Below are 16,267 nucleotides of genomic sequence, written 5' to 3' on the forward strand. Positions count from 1 at the left end.
TAACACTAAAATATAAAATAATGCCAACAGCTGGTGCTACAAATGGCTTTTAAAAACGATGTTCATTCACTAAAATTCCTCTTGCTACTTTTGACATGAAACACGCAGTCTCTAATTATTCTGATCAAGACGGTGAAATACAAAAACAAACTTTAATTGTGTTTAACAGATATTTAATCAGGACTCACTGAACTACAGATTAAAGCTGAAATTCATAAACCATAATTACCCGATTGTCGCAATCTTTTGGTCCACATTCTCCTTCCGTCTGGGCGTCTGGCACCTTGCCCCGAATTTCTTTTACTGTCTTCTCAGCTTCGTTACTGTTCATGTTTTCCAGCAGAGATTTAGCACAGATTACAAAATATCTGTTCTTGGCAACTTTCTTCATTAGTTTTTTTCCCCCTTGCAAAAAAGTTTATTTTTTTTTTTCCTACTAGAGTAGCTGGAACAGGCATACGTTTAGGGTGCTTTTGTGACACAAACTAATTATATAGTTATCAGGAGATAATACGGTAGCGATAACTAGAGTTACTATAGTTATCACGTAGGTATCATGCAATTTCTCCAGTATGCCACGCGGTGTGTCCCAGTCACCATGTAATTACCTCATGTCACTACTGCATTGTTTTATGGAAAATGCTTTTCTCTCCCTAACAAAACCTTTCCACCACATTTGAAAAAAAAAAAAAAACGAAGTGGAATTCTTAGTTCTCATTTCTAGTACTGCTTTTTCCCAGTAAGATGTCATGTGAATTAAGAGAAACACCTGTCCTCTCCTAAAATTTGGTTAAGGAGCAAATGGAGCAATTCTGTTTTCTTTTGCTTCATTCCACCCAGGTGAGGAAGTAATTACCAACAATACTATACATTTCCTTTCTTCTTTCTTTTTTTTTTCTAAAAAAGCAAAGTAACAAACAAACAAAAAAATACCAAAAAACACACACAAAAAAACACCCTCCACCCCACCCCACCCTATTTACTTAGGATTCGTTTAGTCTGGCACTTCCCCCCTACTCTTCCCTTTCAAATCTCACTCACATTTGTTTTTTCCTCGAATTATGGTGTAAATCATTCTTAACAAGCTAGCTTGAAACTTGTCTCACTCAGTAGAAACATATAACGCCACTGTAATTGAAACATGGAACTGCAAGCTTGAAACTCTTTCTAACTATTTTTTGGGGCCAGTCTTCAGAAGGACACACAGAGCTTCCCTTGCAGTGCGTGACCCCTGTGTCACACAGTGAAGATAACATCACAGACCAAGGCAAGAGGATAAAGAGAAGGCTCTGGCAAGAGAAGAGGTGGGTGGTTCCTTTATTCCCCCCAGTTGGGCAGACAACCTTCTGAAGCAAGGACTGTAGTTCCTACTTATTTATCTCCAGTTGATGGCTTGAAGTCTGACCTCACGAAGACCTCTGGATATGATATCCCACCTGAGAGTTCCAGTTTAAAACAGGATTGAGTGGCTTACTTTGCAGCACAGATGAAAGCCGTTTCCAATCTGGCTTTTATTAGTCACCTCCCAATGTGATAGCTGCCCCTTCAGTTGTACACTTAACTCAAGTTGGGGTAAAAGTCACCCCCAGGTTTCGAAGGGCTGGAAAAATTGCTATTCCATCCTAGAGCATTGTTCTTCAATCACAGAGTTCCTCTAAATACAGCTGACAGCCTTTGAGATGCAAAATGCATCACTTTAATGTAGTAGAGGTCCCCTTCACTGCATTGCCAAATCTATTTAGCAGAATCTTCTTGGAATAATCTGTCCCTAGACCTGAGGATGCGCAGTGATTTTAAGCATTTTAAGCTAACGATAATGGTTAGTGCTGAGAACAGATGTACCTGGCTGTGATGTGATCTATTCCAGTAGGCTTTTATGAGCTGTTCATTCCTATTGACTTAGCATTTTATGTCTGTGCTTTTGCCTGGTGTGATGGTTGCATAGGGGTGTCATGTGTGTATTTTCCTGATGTGTGATGGCTGCACAGGGGGCTGTGTGTATTTTCTCAGTGCAATGGCTACACAGGGTGTTGTGTGTGTGTTTGCCTAGAGTTATAGCTGCACGTGTTATTGTGTGACTCCTACCCCCGTCTGATGCCTGCTTGCAGGGTCCTATGTGTATCTTTTTCCTAGTGTGATGGTTGCACTCGTTGCTCTGCTAATGACGGACATTTCTAGCAATTATCTATCTACAGGGTCCTGGGGAAAGAATTGCAGTAAAATCAATAAACAGTGCTAGACAGGCCCTTGTAAACATGAAATGACACCCCTGCATAAATGCCTTTTCCTACCATAGCATGTTAAAATCCAAGTGCTGTTACCTTATTGGCATTGGGATAAAATTTCTATGGTCTCTCCATCTCTTTCATATATCGCGGTCATTTGGGGGAGTTTGAGATTACTGCTGTTTGGAGGGCTTTTATACACGAATCCATCTAATGACACTTTTCACTACATTGTCCTACACATCACCTCTTATACTCCACCCTGACTTGTTCCAGTACAATAGCTGACGTTCTGAAAGTGAATATGCCTTTCATTTATTCCTGCAGTCTCACCAAGCCCTCCCCACATGCCCCCTACATCACGCGCACACCGCCCCCTCCCTCGCCTCTCTGTAGTCTCTGTATCCCTCCTGTGTTCACCAAATGGAACTGACAAAGGAGAGAACCAATGAGGTTAAAGTCTTTTGAAACCCCTGGAATACAGATGAGCTGGGAGGCATCTGGAAACAAAACCAGACACTTGAAATCAAAGAGACAAGTAAATTACTATCCTAATCTAGGAAGAATAACTAAAGGTGTCAGTGGGGTTCCATTGATAGCACTTGGCCCTGGGCCAGAATGCCAAGGGTTCAAACTCCACACCAGCTTTGGGCTCGGGCCCAAGACTTGCCACTGCAGGGCGCAGCAGCATGTGCAGCAGTGTTCAAGGTGTCAGCCTTCTGCAGAGAGGTTAAGTCCAAGTCCTTCTGCCTGCTTGTCAGTACGCCCCAGAGGGATGCCTAGATAACCCTAGCTTCCTCTCCAGTGCCTTTCTCAACAGGACGGGCCGTGGAGGAGCTAGTACTCAGCAGCAGTATTTGCTAATATCACTATTGTATACTCAGTGGAACGCCCCTTTTCTCATGAGGCTGCCTGGAAAAATAAAGTATGTGCAAGAAAATCCAACTCCCCACCAGAAAACCTGATGTCTGGCCTAAAGATTCTTCCATCAATGCAAAGAGCTAAGTTTGGAAACCTAAAACCACGTGTCTAAATGAAAGGAAATGTTTTCATTGGAACAGCTTACATGTCTGGTACACTTGCATAAAAACTATTGCATAGCATTTTAGAGCTAAAATTGCTATAAAATGCTTAATACAGTAAGAATAATTATGAGATTTTGCACGCACAGCTGGTATACAACTAAAGTCTCAGCCACAGATTCAATGGAGCATAGGAAAACCATTTATAAAAATTCCTGGTATGCCAGTTTAACTCACCATCAACAGCCCATCAACAGTTCCTCCATTCTTTAGGTGGAAGGGGAAGATATTTACTTATTAAATGCTTCATTTCTTCTTTCATGGATGTTGTTAATAATTGATTCAAGGAATTCTAGTTATTACTTGACAGTAGCAATATAAATTATATCAGGACATGAATGACTTGAACCCAAGGTTTCCTTCCCCACTGAGCACAAGGGTTACAAACACAGTAAATTATGAAGCAAAAGACCAAATTATGAAGTCTACCTGCAGCACCCACCCCCCTCCCTTTTACTTCTTCTTTCTATCCCTTCACCTCTTCTTCTCTCCCCTGTTCTCTGAGATTCAAATCTCTCAGTGACTTGCTGAGTACTCTGGATCTCCTCTCCCCCATCACAGCCTACCCAGCCTTGCCTTGACCTAGTTAACATCTCAAGGACAGAACTCTTCCTTCTCTTTCTCCAGTCAAATTATAATGGTTCTTTCTTCTCCATTCCTTTTGGCTCCAATTAATCACTTGAAAGGAGCTAAAGTAGTTTGAATGAGCTTTTTATGGTTAATAATAATTTAATATAGATTATTTCTTGATTAAAAAATGAATTTAAGAGTCAAAGGAAGAATCTCTTTATTGAAGCCTCCTAGGCTCTAAGGAAAATGCCAGACAAGGTGAGAAGATTCTAATCAGAGGCATTGCTGGATGTCCCATTGCACTGTCTTGTCAAAAGATGAGAAGCCACTGCAGATATATGGGAACCCCCAGGGCGACAGTCTGCTAACACAAAGGCAATATGGTACAATATAAACTGAATTGGACCAGAATCAGGAAACTAAAGTTTGAGTATCAATAAACTTTGTCACCAAATGTTTGCGGAAATCCTTCACTTCCTTCAGCTGGGAAGTGAGGACCCTGTATTAACAAATCTCTATGGTTCCTTGCAGCTCTATGAAGGTCATGTCATGGCTCTCTGACTGAGGATCAGTTGGCTCTTCTGGTTTTGCTGCTTTCTCCAGCGAAAATTAGAGGCTCTGAATAAAAATGACTACCAGTAGTTCCACACGGAGCCCTCCTAACTAAAGGAGTATTGACACCCCTCAGTAAGTTTTAAGCTCTCTGCTTACTATCTGCATACACCTCTTTTGAGCTGGCTCCTTTATGCTATACGGATATTTTCTTAGCATTTTGTTCCTCCCCATGTATTAATTCAACAATCATTTATTGAACACTTTCTATATATGAAACACAGAGCTCATCACTGACGATAGGATTGAACAAGATAGCTTCTCTGCTTCCTAAGAAGCACAAATGAATCTACTGTTCTTGTCCATTCTCTCTCTCTCTCCCCTTCACTTCTACGCATAAACACATATACTTCTAAAACTACAAGGTTAGTATAGAAAAAACAAGAGGAACTGGATTTATGTAATCTGTACCCAGGCCAAAGTACTCTTTATCTTCAACAAAAGAATATGATAATAATTTGTATTAGAAAATTATAGTCATTTAAATATGCACTTCAAATGTATAAATGGTATTTCTCAACATGTGTTTTGAGGTCACTGATTTACATTAAGGACAACAATTTGGGTGGCAAGAAAATCATAAAGGTAAAACTCTCTCTTCTGCAGATAAAATTCTGGGATAAAATCCGAGACTCCTGTAAATAGCCTCTGAAAATGTGAAAATACAGAATATTTTTGTTTGGTCTTTTTTTCCTCAGCAGATTTAGGGTTCTTATCCCTTCAAACTTTCTTTCTTAATAATAATAAATGTCTTTTGTTGAGTACATACTAAATTCCAGGCACTTTCAATACATCATTGAATGTTAAGAAAGCAATGCTGCAATGTAGATATTATTACCCTCACTTTATAGATGTGAAAACTGAGGCTCAGGGAGGTGAAATAATTTGTCAAACATCATACAAACAGTATGCAGGGTTGGGATTTAAACTCAGGTCTGTCTTTGTGCAAATAGCTCCATAAGCATTTCTTGGTTCTATCAAGTCTAACTTTATTTAAAAAATAAATAATCTTGCTTGAATGTTTTGTTAGCAAACAAGGAAAACACCCTTTATATTCTTTCTTCACATTCATTCATTGCATTACATATACCACAATGAAAATAGGAGATGGTTAAGATTTTTCTAAGAAGGTCTGGCCACCTTTTCATATTTATTTGGACTGAGATGAATAATTAAATTTGGGGCTCTCAATCAAAGGAAAAGAATGAGCTATCTGCTATCTGAATGTGTATTTGTTATTAATTGATCAGACATGGATAAGGTGTATTATTACAACTATATTTGTGAGCTATGATTTATGTTGTTCTACTGCATATTACTCTGTGCTGTTTTTCATTTTCCTGTACTTTGGACTTTTTGTTTTGTTTTTATGAATTTAGTTAGTCACAGTTGGTTATGTTTTGAACTTTGTAAATATGTAATACTCAGAAAATTTAAAAAAGAAAAAGAAAATATTTTCAAAATGATGTCAAAATCAAATCTACCCTCACTAATTTGATTTGTAGGAAATGGAGAACAAAGTATTGCAAGCAGAATGCTTTTAAATACATCTTAATTACTTCAATGTGCAAATGCATCGACTAAATCGAAGCATGCATTTAACACTTTGCACTTCAATTGTTTTTATTCATCTAAGTTCTATAGATAGCAATTCCACAAAAAACAAAAAAAACAAAAAAAAAAAAACAGGAGGTAAACTTCACTATACCCAATCATTTTACAGTTATTGGAGGAAAACTATTGTTCGAAAGTTCAAGCTTACCTGTCACATCAGCTCAGTTTTGGACTAATGCAGAAGACCATTAGTCCAACTAATACAAAATAACAAATAATTTACTGCAGCTACTCAAGTTCTCCTGATTGACTTTGTCTTTCCTATTCTTACCTTCCACTTTCAATGGGGTAGGACTACGAAGGAGTGGAGGCAGCAAAGCCACATAAGTATTCAGCAAGGTAAGTCCTGGGGAATGATGCCATAGGGCTGGAGGTGATATGCAGCTGAGTCTGGGATGGAGTCATGATGGTGGGGTTACCTAGAGTTTGGTCTGGGACCAGCTACACCAGAATCACCTGAGGAGGATGTTAAAAAGACATATATCAGGGTCTCACCCCAGAGCAAATCAACTGAATTAGTATGTCTTGAGGTGGAACTCAAAGATCTACCTTTTAAATGCACTTTCCAAGTAATTCTTAGGCTCTAAAGCCTGAAATGCACTGGCATATGCACTTAAGCTCTCTGATTCTATATCCAGTGTGAGCCCTGCTGGTATACCTACCCTCTGTCCCAGTGGTCAAGATACATGTGCAAGTAAAACCAGCTGTCCTGGGAGGAATTAATTCTAGTAATAATAGCCCAAGGGCTTAGCCAGGCATGATGCTATCTGATATGCAAGATCTCATCCAGTCTCCAGAGCAAGGGCTATGAGGTAAGCATTATTACTATTCCCATCTTTCAGATGAAGAAATTGAGTTTCAGAGATTGAGTAGCTTATTGTGGGTTTCATACCAGTCATTGCAAGAGCTCTTAAAAGCTACACTACTTTGACTCTTAGTCTTATGCCTTGCAGAAAAATACGTGTTTTTTTTTTTTTTTTTAAGATTTGCTTATTTATTTTAGGGGGGGAGAGGGAGAGAAATCCTTAAGGAGGACTGAGTGTAGAGCCCGATGCGGGGCTCGATCCCAGGACGGTGAGATCTTGACCTAAGCCGAAATCAAGAGTGGGCCCCTTAACTGATCACTTAACCAGGAGCCAAACTGAAAGATGTTTACTCCCAAAGATGTTCCTGATTTGGTCATAGTATCACTGTAAAAGAACTTGCCTAAATGCTAGTGAGATTGGTTATATAATAATACATAGGGTGCGAACATTTGAAACCAAATTAACTTTTCCTTCATTTATCTTTATAGATACTAAAATCATCTAAAGTAAGCTGCTAATCTTTCATTAGTTCATTCAACAATCATGCACTTTGCCAGAACCTGAGGTAACAAAGATAAATAGGACATAACTTCTACCTTCACTGGAATTACTGTTCTGAAAAAGAGATGAACTTGCGTATAAATAGTTCTGAGTTAACTTGTAGTCAGTGGAGGCCTGAGCTGAAGAGAGAGTGGTTCATTCTCCTGGCAGAAGGGAAAGAGGGTGCGGTCTGGAAATGTTTAGTTACTCCAGTACTTTGCCATTGGCTAGTGTAAGGAATTTAGATTTTTAAAAAGATTACATTTTTACTTAAGCAGTTTTGTTAGAAAAGGAGTGGACTAAGTTATTTGTGTATTTTGAGCCAATAAAACTTTATCTGGTTCATTCTTTCTGGCATCTAACTGGGTTTCTTTTTTGGCTAAGTTCTGTGTACGGAGCCAAGTAAGTTGTTATGTTTATTCATTCTTACACAGAGTAGCCAAGATTCTATTCTTGAGATGGGTGCCTGATAAATTTTATCGGTAGTAGTTTATTCTACCAATAAAAGTGACTTTATAATGACATATTGGCTGTGTCCTTTACTTCATTTTCATGTGTCTCAATTACTCAAAAAGCTATTATTATTAGATTATGAAATTTTTACAGGATGAGAAATTTATAAGTTAAAACAATTGAAAACAAAGGGTGATCTAGATTTCTTCCCTTATAATAATTTTATATACATGTGCATGTGCTTTGAGTGTATTAATGTCAGAACTGACTGATGGACTAAAGAAAATGAGGTTCTAGAATGTCAGAGCACAAGCTGATAACCTGAGGCAAATGTACAAGGATCCAAAAAAACAAAACACAAAAAAGTAAAACAGATACTCTGAGAAGCACTGGGCACAACAGAAACAATGTTGTCTGATTCAGAAAATACATGCCATATCATATTCAATATGATATGATTCCAAAAATCTGTATCACAGATATTTCAAAATCTTAATAAATTGGAAAAGCAAAACATTTAATTCCATTAAGGGGTGATAAATAGTAAACATGTATTCATCTCTTGAATTATCAAATTTGGAATTAATATTATTTACATTATTTGCTGTTTGCTTAAAATTTTTATTTTTCTAATTATTATAGTATTTTTAGAACATTTAGAAAGTTTAAGAAAAAGGAGAAATATCACTTAATTACACCATACAGATGTTTTTCACATTTTAATGTATTTCCTTCAATTATAACCATATATTTTCTTGTTTCAAATTTAGGATCATGTTAGGTGTACAAGTTTCTTTCTGTTGCATTATTTCATGAGCATTTCCCAGTAAAAGAATTTTTAAAAATATCTTTGATAAGTATACATGCAATGATATCTATGGATGTCCCACAATTTGTTTAATAATCTCTCCAAATAAATATTTAGGATTGTTTTTCTCTTTTTCCACTTTTGTAAATGAACATTGTGATGAACATCTTTATATATAAATGTCAGTCTAGAGTTTCTATTCCCGATAGATAGATTCCTATTAGTAAAATTACTGAGTCAAAAAGACACATTTTTAAAGAAAGTTTCTTGATAATATAATGCCATTTTACATTGTGGAATTTTGTGTCAATACATATCCTCACCATCACTATATGAGTGCCAGTTTAACCGCACACCTACTAGCATTGAGAAGTATTATTTTTATAAATAATGACTTGAAGTGCTAGCGAGTTATAATACCTTTTCATATGTTCGTTAGACATTCGTATTTCCTCTTTTATGATTTTCCTTTTCATAATCTTTTTAGATTTTTTTAAGCAAATATTTATCTCAGTATCTTCATATCTTTTTCTTCTACTCTATGTCTGATGTTATCACTACATTCTGGACTCTCCTTATGTCACCCTGAACCATGGCATCATTCTGCCGGTCTCTATTCCAGATTTCTTCCATTCTAATCCATTCTATACATTGCTGCCTAACAGTACTTTTGAAAATATCATGCTGCTTTTATCCAGATCAAGAACCTACTGTAGCTTCCAGTTATTTATTTATCAGCTAAATTTAACTGCTTTATTCAGGAGAAAATTAATCCTATTCTTGGATATTTCTTTATGAATTCTGTTGAATAACTTAGGTTGTTGATGTATGGAACCTATATGCAGTTAAGTTTTTATATGTGGATATTTATACATAATAGAGAGAGATACAGACAGATACAATGCTGAATATTAGACATGAAAACTGGAAGGGGCTTTACAAAGCATCAGGTCCAATTCTTTATATTTATAAATAAAAAAAACTGACTCAAAAATTCAATAAATTACTCAAGAGAATAGAGCTAGTTAAATGACAGAACTGGGACCAGAAACTAAGTCTCCTGATTCCCAGATCAGTGACTTTTAAATAGAGAATAATAAAAATCATTTTTACAATTTAAAGAATAGAAACAGCCAGGAAGACAGTTTAATTTCAATCTGTTCTTACATATAAAAGATTGTTAAAATCATGCCACATAGGAAGCTTGAGTGTTCTTATAAACACAAATATGCACTTCTTATAAATTGATCAAATGTGCCATTAAAATTTCCATAAAATTTGCACATCAGCAATGACCCGTTTATACAAGTTTGCTTTTTTCTTGTTAATCTACATTGTTTTATTTAATATACTTTGCTACAATAGAAGCATCATATTTTTTTTAGCATGTTACAGATCATCATTAAGTTTCTTGTTAATATCTAGTGGTATTCAAAGGAAAATCCAATTTTCTTAGCATCTTCTACAAAGAATTTCCTTTGACTATAATTGGAGATTTTAAGAACTATCCTTAAAAAATAGAGCAATAAGAACTACTTCAAAATGCTTCTATTTAAAGAGTAAACAACATGAAGTATTCTGGAAGAACACGGGCTATTAGCAACTGAATATGATACAATTATTTATATTTAATCACTATTTCCCATTCAAGAATCACACAGTATCTGGCAAATGAAAACTTAAGAGTAGTTGCTGATGTGAGAATGGAAGTTGCCAGGTATATTTATTATTTGTAGGGGTAGGATGGGATAGAAGGGGCAAAGATGGAACTAGCTATGAGTGGGACTAACTTGGATAGAGGCACATTGATTGCAAAGGGTTGGTTCACAAAGCATGTGTTTGCCTAACAAAAGAATTGAAAGAAAGAGTACTTATTAAATCATATGGTGGCCCAACAGTTTATAAAATCCAAAGTTTAAATGAATAGGTGGGTCATCTAGAAGTAGAGGGATACTCTAATGACATTTCAGCTGTTTTCCTTCTCTGTATGCACGTGTATATGCATAAAACAGGTACATTCATTTCATACTCAACACATATTTGGTTAAGTACCTACTTTGTGTTAGAAGCTCTCTGCTACCCAAATAAGTGATTTAGCTTTCTTGTGATTATCCTCTCTTACAGCTGTATTGTAAAACTAATAATAATCTATAACTGACCTAATGTATTATAACAAAAAATGGGAAACTGAATAGGAGGAGAAATGAAGAAACAGCATCCTAAATTTCTCCTTTCATACAGCATACAATTTCATTAATGATGATAATTAAAGAAATCAGGACTGGATTTTACAAAATAATAGTAATCATTATTAGAAAAATAAACTATGCTTTATAACTTCTAAATTGCTAGATTAATAAGAAATAGAGCCATCATATATCAAAAGAGGAAGAAAAGAGAGAGAGGGAGAGAAGAAAAGAGGAGGACAGAGACATGACCAAGGATTTATAAAAACACAAACAATATAAAATAAATTTTTTGAGGTAGGACCAGACATATTTTTACAAAAATAAATAATAGTTAATTTATTAAAAATAAAAAACAAACACCATAGCATAGTTTTTTTTTTAAACACAAAATCTATCTATAGAATGCTATTTTAAGAGCACTAGTTTTGGTAGTGGAGAAACTTGAGTTCAAATCTTACTTCTGCCATTTACTAGTTATAACCTCTTTCCTACGGGGGAGTTTATTTAGCCTATTTGCCTCAATTCTCTAGTTTATACAGTGGGAATAAAAATAACTGATTATAGAGAGGATTGAATAAGATAATTATCTATAAAGTTCAGTGTCTAGTCCAACTAAACATTCAATAATAACTTTTATTCATAATATTTGTTTTAAAATGATATATCTAAATAAAAGAGAAGTGAATATCAAAGGAGTGTCACTTAAGAGATACGATTAACTAAAAAAATAATACAGTATAAAATGAGAAAACTGAAGAAGCAGAGTGAAATTTAAAAAAGAAAGTGACTATATTTACAAAGAAACTAAAAGCAGCAAAGGGGGCTGAAGCCATAGCCTGCTAAAATCTGGACCCAGAAACACAAAGAGGTGGGTGGAAGTCTAGCTCTTGGAGTAATGAGGATAAAAGGCTCCATATGAAATGATGGACCTAAGCTTAGCTCACTACTTCAGCAAGAGGCTGCAAAAAATTTGGCGAACTGCTACTTGGTGCAATAGCTTATAGAACTGTAGGCACTGAGAGATGGAAGGATAAAGACACAGCCTCACGATCAAATACCCTTAAAGAGAAAAAGCTGAAAGCTACCACTATAACATTTGGATTGGGACTAGGAACTGAGGAATCCCAATAGAGGCAACTGTAAAACCACTAGTCAAGGGTGTATGAACAAAGAAAAAGAGAGGAAGAAAGAAAACCAAGAGACAAATAAAAAAAAAGCCTTATGACCCACATTAACCTACAAAACAAAATTCTAAAACATAGTAAGAAATCTAATGATAAGAAAAACAACCAACAAAATTAATAATTATAATATTCACTGCAGGTGAATTTGATTTTATAGAATTGTCTGACAATGACCTCAAAATGAATATGTTTGTAATGCTCAGAGATAAAAAATCATACTTATAAGAGAATAAGAAATTATTAAATAACAACAGAGAGCAGTAAGATAAGAATAGGTAAATAAAGAACCAATCAGAAATCTTAAAAATGAAAAACAGGTTCATTGACATTAAAAATGCAATAGATAGGGTGATTTAAGATTGGGCAGTTTCAAGGAGCATTAGTGAGTTGGAAGGTAATATTAAGGAATGCACTCAGAAAAAGAATCACAGAAAGTAAAATATATTTTTAGAAAATGAAAGAGCAATTGAGATATGTAAATTGACTAGGAAACACCAATGTATATCTTATAAGAATCCCTGAAGAAAATGGAGGTAATAACAAAGAAACAATAAAGTAAAAGATAATAACTGAGAATTTTCTAGCATTAGAGTCCTGAGATTAGAAAGTATACCCTGAGTTCATGACTGATAATTCAAAATAAATCCATATCTAGACACATTTGAGGGAAACTATAAGACATCAAGGATATAGAAAAACTTTTAAAAGTCACCAGAGGGAAAAGGCAGACTACCTACAAAGAGATGAAAACTAGATTGATAGCAGATTTCTCTTAAGTAATGATAGTTGAAGAACAATTGGGTAAGATTAATTGAGTAATATCCTCAACTGTTGAACAAAAATACCCAGATAAATTGCTATTTAAGATAAAAGATGAAATAAAAACATTTTTAGATATATAAAAAGAGTATACTCCTCAGGGCTCTCCAAAAAGATGTAATTCAACACAAAGAAAAGTGAACCCAGAAAGGAAGCCACATCATCCAAGAATAATGGTGGACACAGCAATATCTAAAATATATGAGTAAATATAATTAGGCATTAACTATAAAAATCAATGATAACCATTTTTGCATATATTTAAAACAAACAGGTAAAACTAAAACCTCAGTCAATAATTATAACAGATTGATAATTAGTAAGTAGGTAAAACATGCTAGGCACCTTTTTTTTTTTTTACATTAAGGAGAAAGCCAGAAATACTAAAAGATGGATTATTTTTTATTAGAAAAATATATAGTTAGGTATACATACAAAAATTTTAATATGAGCACTGCAGAAACCAAAAAGCCACCTACATATTTCAAGTCAGCAGTAAAATTCATGTCCCAGGTCACAAAAAAAGCTAAAAAATTTTTTAATTGAACCCATATAAAACACATCCTCTCATTATAATGCAATTGTATTCTGAATCAGTAATAAAAATAGAGTAAATTTGTTTAGAAAGTAAAAACATACACTTTCAAGTAACCAAAGGGTTAAAAATAAATCAAGCAGACATTACAAAATATTTAAAATTGAACAAAAGTACATATCAAAGCAAGCTATGCAGCTAATTAAAAACTTGGAAGAAAACTTAGAGAGTAAAATTCATCTTTGAAAATAAGAAAAAGCATCAAAATTAAATGAGTAATAATTTAACACAGGAATCTAGAAAAAGAAAAAACGATCTTGTATTTCTAGAAGACAGTAGCCTGAAGAAAATAATGTTGATAAAAGCACAAAGTAATGAAATAGAATACAAAGACACAATAAAGTAGATCAACAAAATAAAAAGACAGGTTTTAAAAAAAGTAAATGACACAGAAAAATGTCTAACAATGAGTAAGAAAAAAGACTCAGCTAAATAATATTAGGAATAAGAGGGGGACATATTAAAGATAAAATTAAAAATCATGACACCATTATGTCAATAAGTTTGAAAGTGTAGATTAACCATTAATTGTATATTTTTCTAAAAAATCTTACTAAAATTGACTTAAGATGAAATAGAACACTTGAATAAACGAATAACCATGGAAGAAAGTGAAATGATAATCAGAAATCCACCCTAATCTACCGTCCCACTAAGGACAGAAGATACCAGGTCTAGATGATTTTTCAGGCAAGTTTAACAACATTTTCAGAATAGGTAATCTCAATTAATATGACAACTATTTCAGAAATAGAAAAAAAAGAGAAAGAAATGAATGTTGCTCAATTTATTTTATGAGCTAATATCACCATGACACCAAAACTCTACAATAACAGTTTAAGAAAGGAAAATAAAAGACTAATCTCCCTGTACAAACATATTACATAAAATATCAGCAAATTAAACTCAACAGTGGATTAAAAAAACACACCAGGGGGCGCTTGGGTGGCTCAGTACTTAAGCATCTGCCTTCAGCTCAGGTCATGATCCCAGGGTCCTGGGATTGAGCCCCGCACAGGCTCCCTGCTCAGCGGGAAGCCTGCTTCTCCCTCTCTCACTCCCCCTGCTGGTGTTCCCTCTCTTGCTGTGTCTCTGTCCAATAAATAAATAAAATCTTTAAAAGAAAATAAATAAATAAATAAATAACACACCAGGACCAAATAAAGTTTTTTTCCAGGAATGTCAGAAATGTTTAATACCAGGAAAGGTATTAATATATAAAATATTAACATTTTTTTAAAGATTTAATTATTTATTTATTTGCCACAGAGAGAGAGACAGCCAGCCAGAGAGGGAACACAAGCAGGGGGAGTGGGAGAGGAAGGAGTCTCCCAGCTGGGAGAGGAAGAAGCAGGCTTCTAGTGGAGGAGCCTGATGTGGGGCTCGATCTCAGAACACCGGGATCACGCCCTGAGCCGAAGGCAGATGCTTAATGACTGAGCCACCCAGGCACCCCTAAAATATTAACATATTAATGGGCAACTATATCATATTATTGATACAGAAAAAGAATTAGATAAAATTTGACTAGTATTCCTGATTAAAAGTTCATTACAAACTATAAATAGATGGTGGAAACTTCTTTAACATAATGATTTCAATTTATCAAAATGCTAAGCAGATGTCACATTTCCCAAATTACCATTAAAGTAAGAAACAGAACAGATATTCATATCATTGCTTTTATTCAATACTATATAGAGGTCTTAGTCATGCAATATGACAGGAAAAAGAAATTGAACACTTAAGAATAAGAATTTAAGAGAAAAGCTGTCATTATCTACAGATGATATACATGCCTATGTAAAAAATATAAGACAATTTTCAGTTTAGTCATTAGAACTAATAAGAGAGTTCAGCAAAGTTGCTGAATATATACCAATAATAACCAATAAACAATGAAATGGAAAACAGACTCTATACATAAAAGAACAAAAATCTAAGTAATACAAGAAGAAATCTAACAAAATAGGTTCTAGCAAAACCTTTATGGTAAAACTTATAAACCATTATTAAAAAACATGAAGGAAGATCTGATTTAGTAGAGGAATATAGTCTGTTAATGGGTAGAGAGACACAATTTTATAAAAATGTCAATTCTCCCCTAGATTATTCTCTCAAATTAATGTAATTACAAATAAAAATCAACAAGTATTTTGTAAAACTTGAACAACTAATCCTAAAATTTATATTGAATAGCAAAAGGCAAGGGGAGCCAAGAGAATTTTATAAAACAATGTAGACAGATTTGCCTTACCAGATAGCAAGAATATTATAAAGCTATGATGATTAAGGCACTGTGGTATTAGAACAAGAATAGAGAAACAGTTTACTAGTTGAAGTAAAGATCCTAAAAAACATTTAATGTAAGCAAAAGATGGCATTACAAATTAGTGGGTAAGGATGGCTAACTTGTTAAATGGTGCTGGGATAATTGGGTTATCCATGGAAAAAGAATAAAATAGGGTACATGTAAGATATCACATACAAAAATAAATGCCAAGAAGTTTAGAGATCTAAATGTAAAAGGCCAAACTTTTAAACTATTAGAATAAAGTAAAGGAATGAAAAAAATAAAGGAAAGTTGTCCTATGGAAGGATTTCTTAAGTGACATAAAAGCACTATCTATATCTCTATATCTCTATATCTCTGTATCTCTGTATCTCTATATCTCTATATCTCTGTATCTCTATATCTCTATATCTATCTATCTATTATCTATCTATTATCTATCTATATATCTATCTATCTATCTATCTATCATCTATC

The 16,267-nt window shown here is 34.5% G+C and overlaps 1 protein-coding gene across 29 annotated transcripts in view; it reads right to left on the reverse strand.

The window, feature by feature from the left end:
* The window catches only part of ZBTB20 (zinc finger and BTB domain containing 20), a 761,796-nt gene that overhangs the window by 220,742 nt on the left and 524,787 nt on the right, over nucleotides 1-16,267 (reverse strand). For 2 of the 29 annotated variants that reach the window (XM_034658306.1, XM_034658837.1), the window contains one exon: nucleotides 6,375-6,559. The exons of the other annotated variants lie outside the window; for them this stretch is intronic. The gene's annotated coding sequence lies outside the window, so the exon portion shown is untranslated. The remainder of the gene's footprint in view (nucleotides 1-6,374; nucleotides 6,560-16,267) is intronic. 29 annotated transcript variants of the gene reach the window in all.

This window comes from Ailuropoda melanoleuca, chromosome 1 (genome assembly GCF_002007445.2).
Source record: "Ailuropoda melanoleuca isolate Jingjing chromosome 1, ASM200744v2, whole genome shotgun sequence".
Classification (NCBI taxonomy): domain Eukaryota; kingdom Metazoa; phylum Chordata; class Mammalia; order Carnivora; family Ursidae; genus Ailuropoda; species Ailuropoda melanoleuca.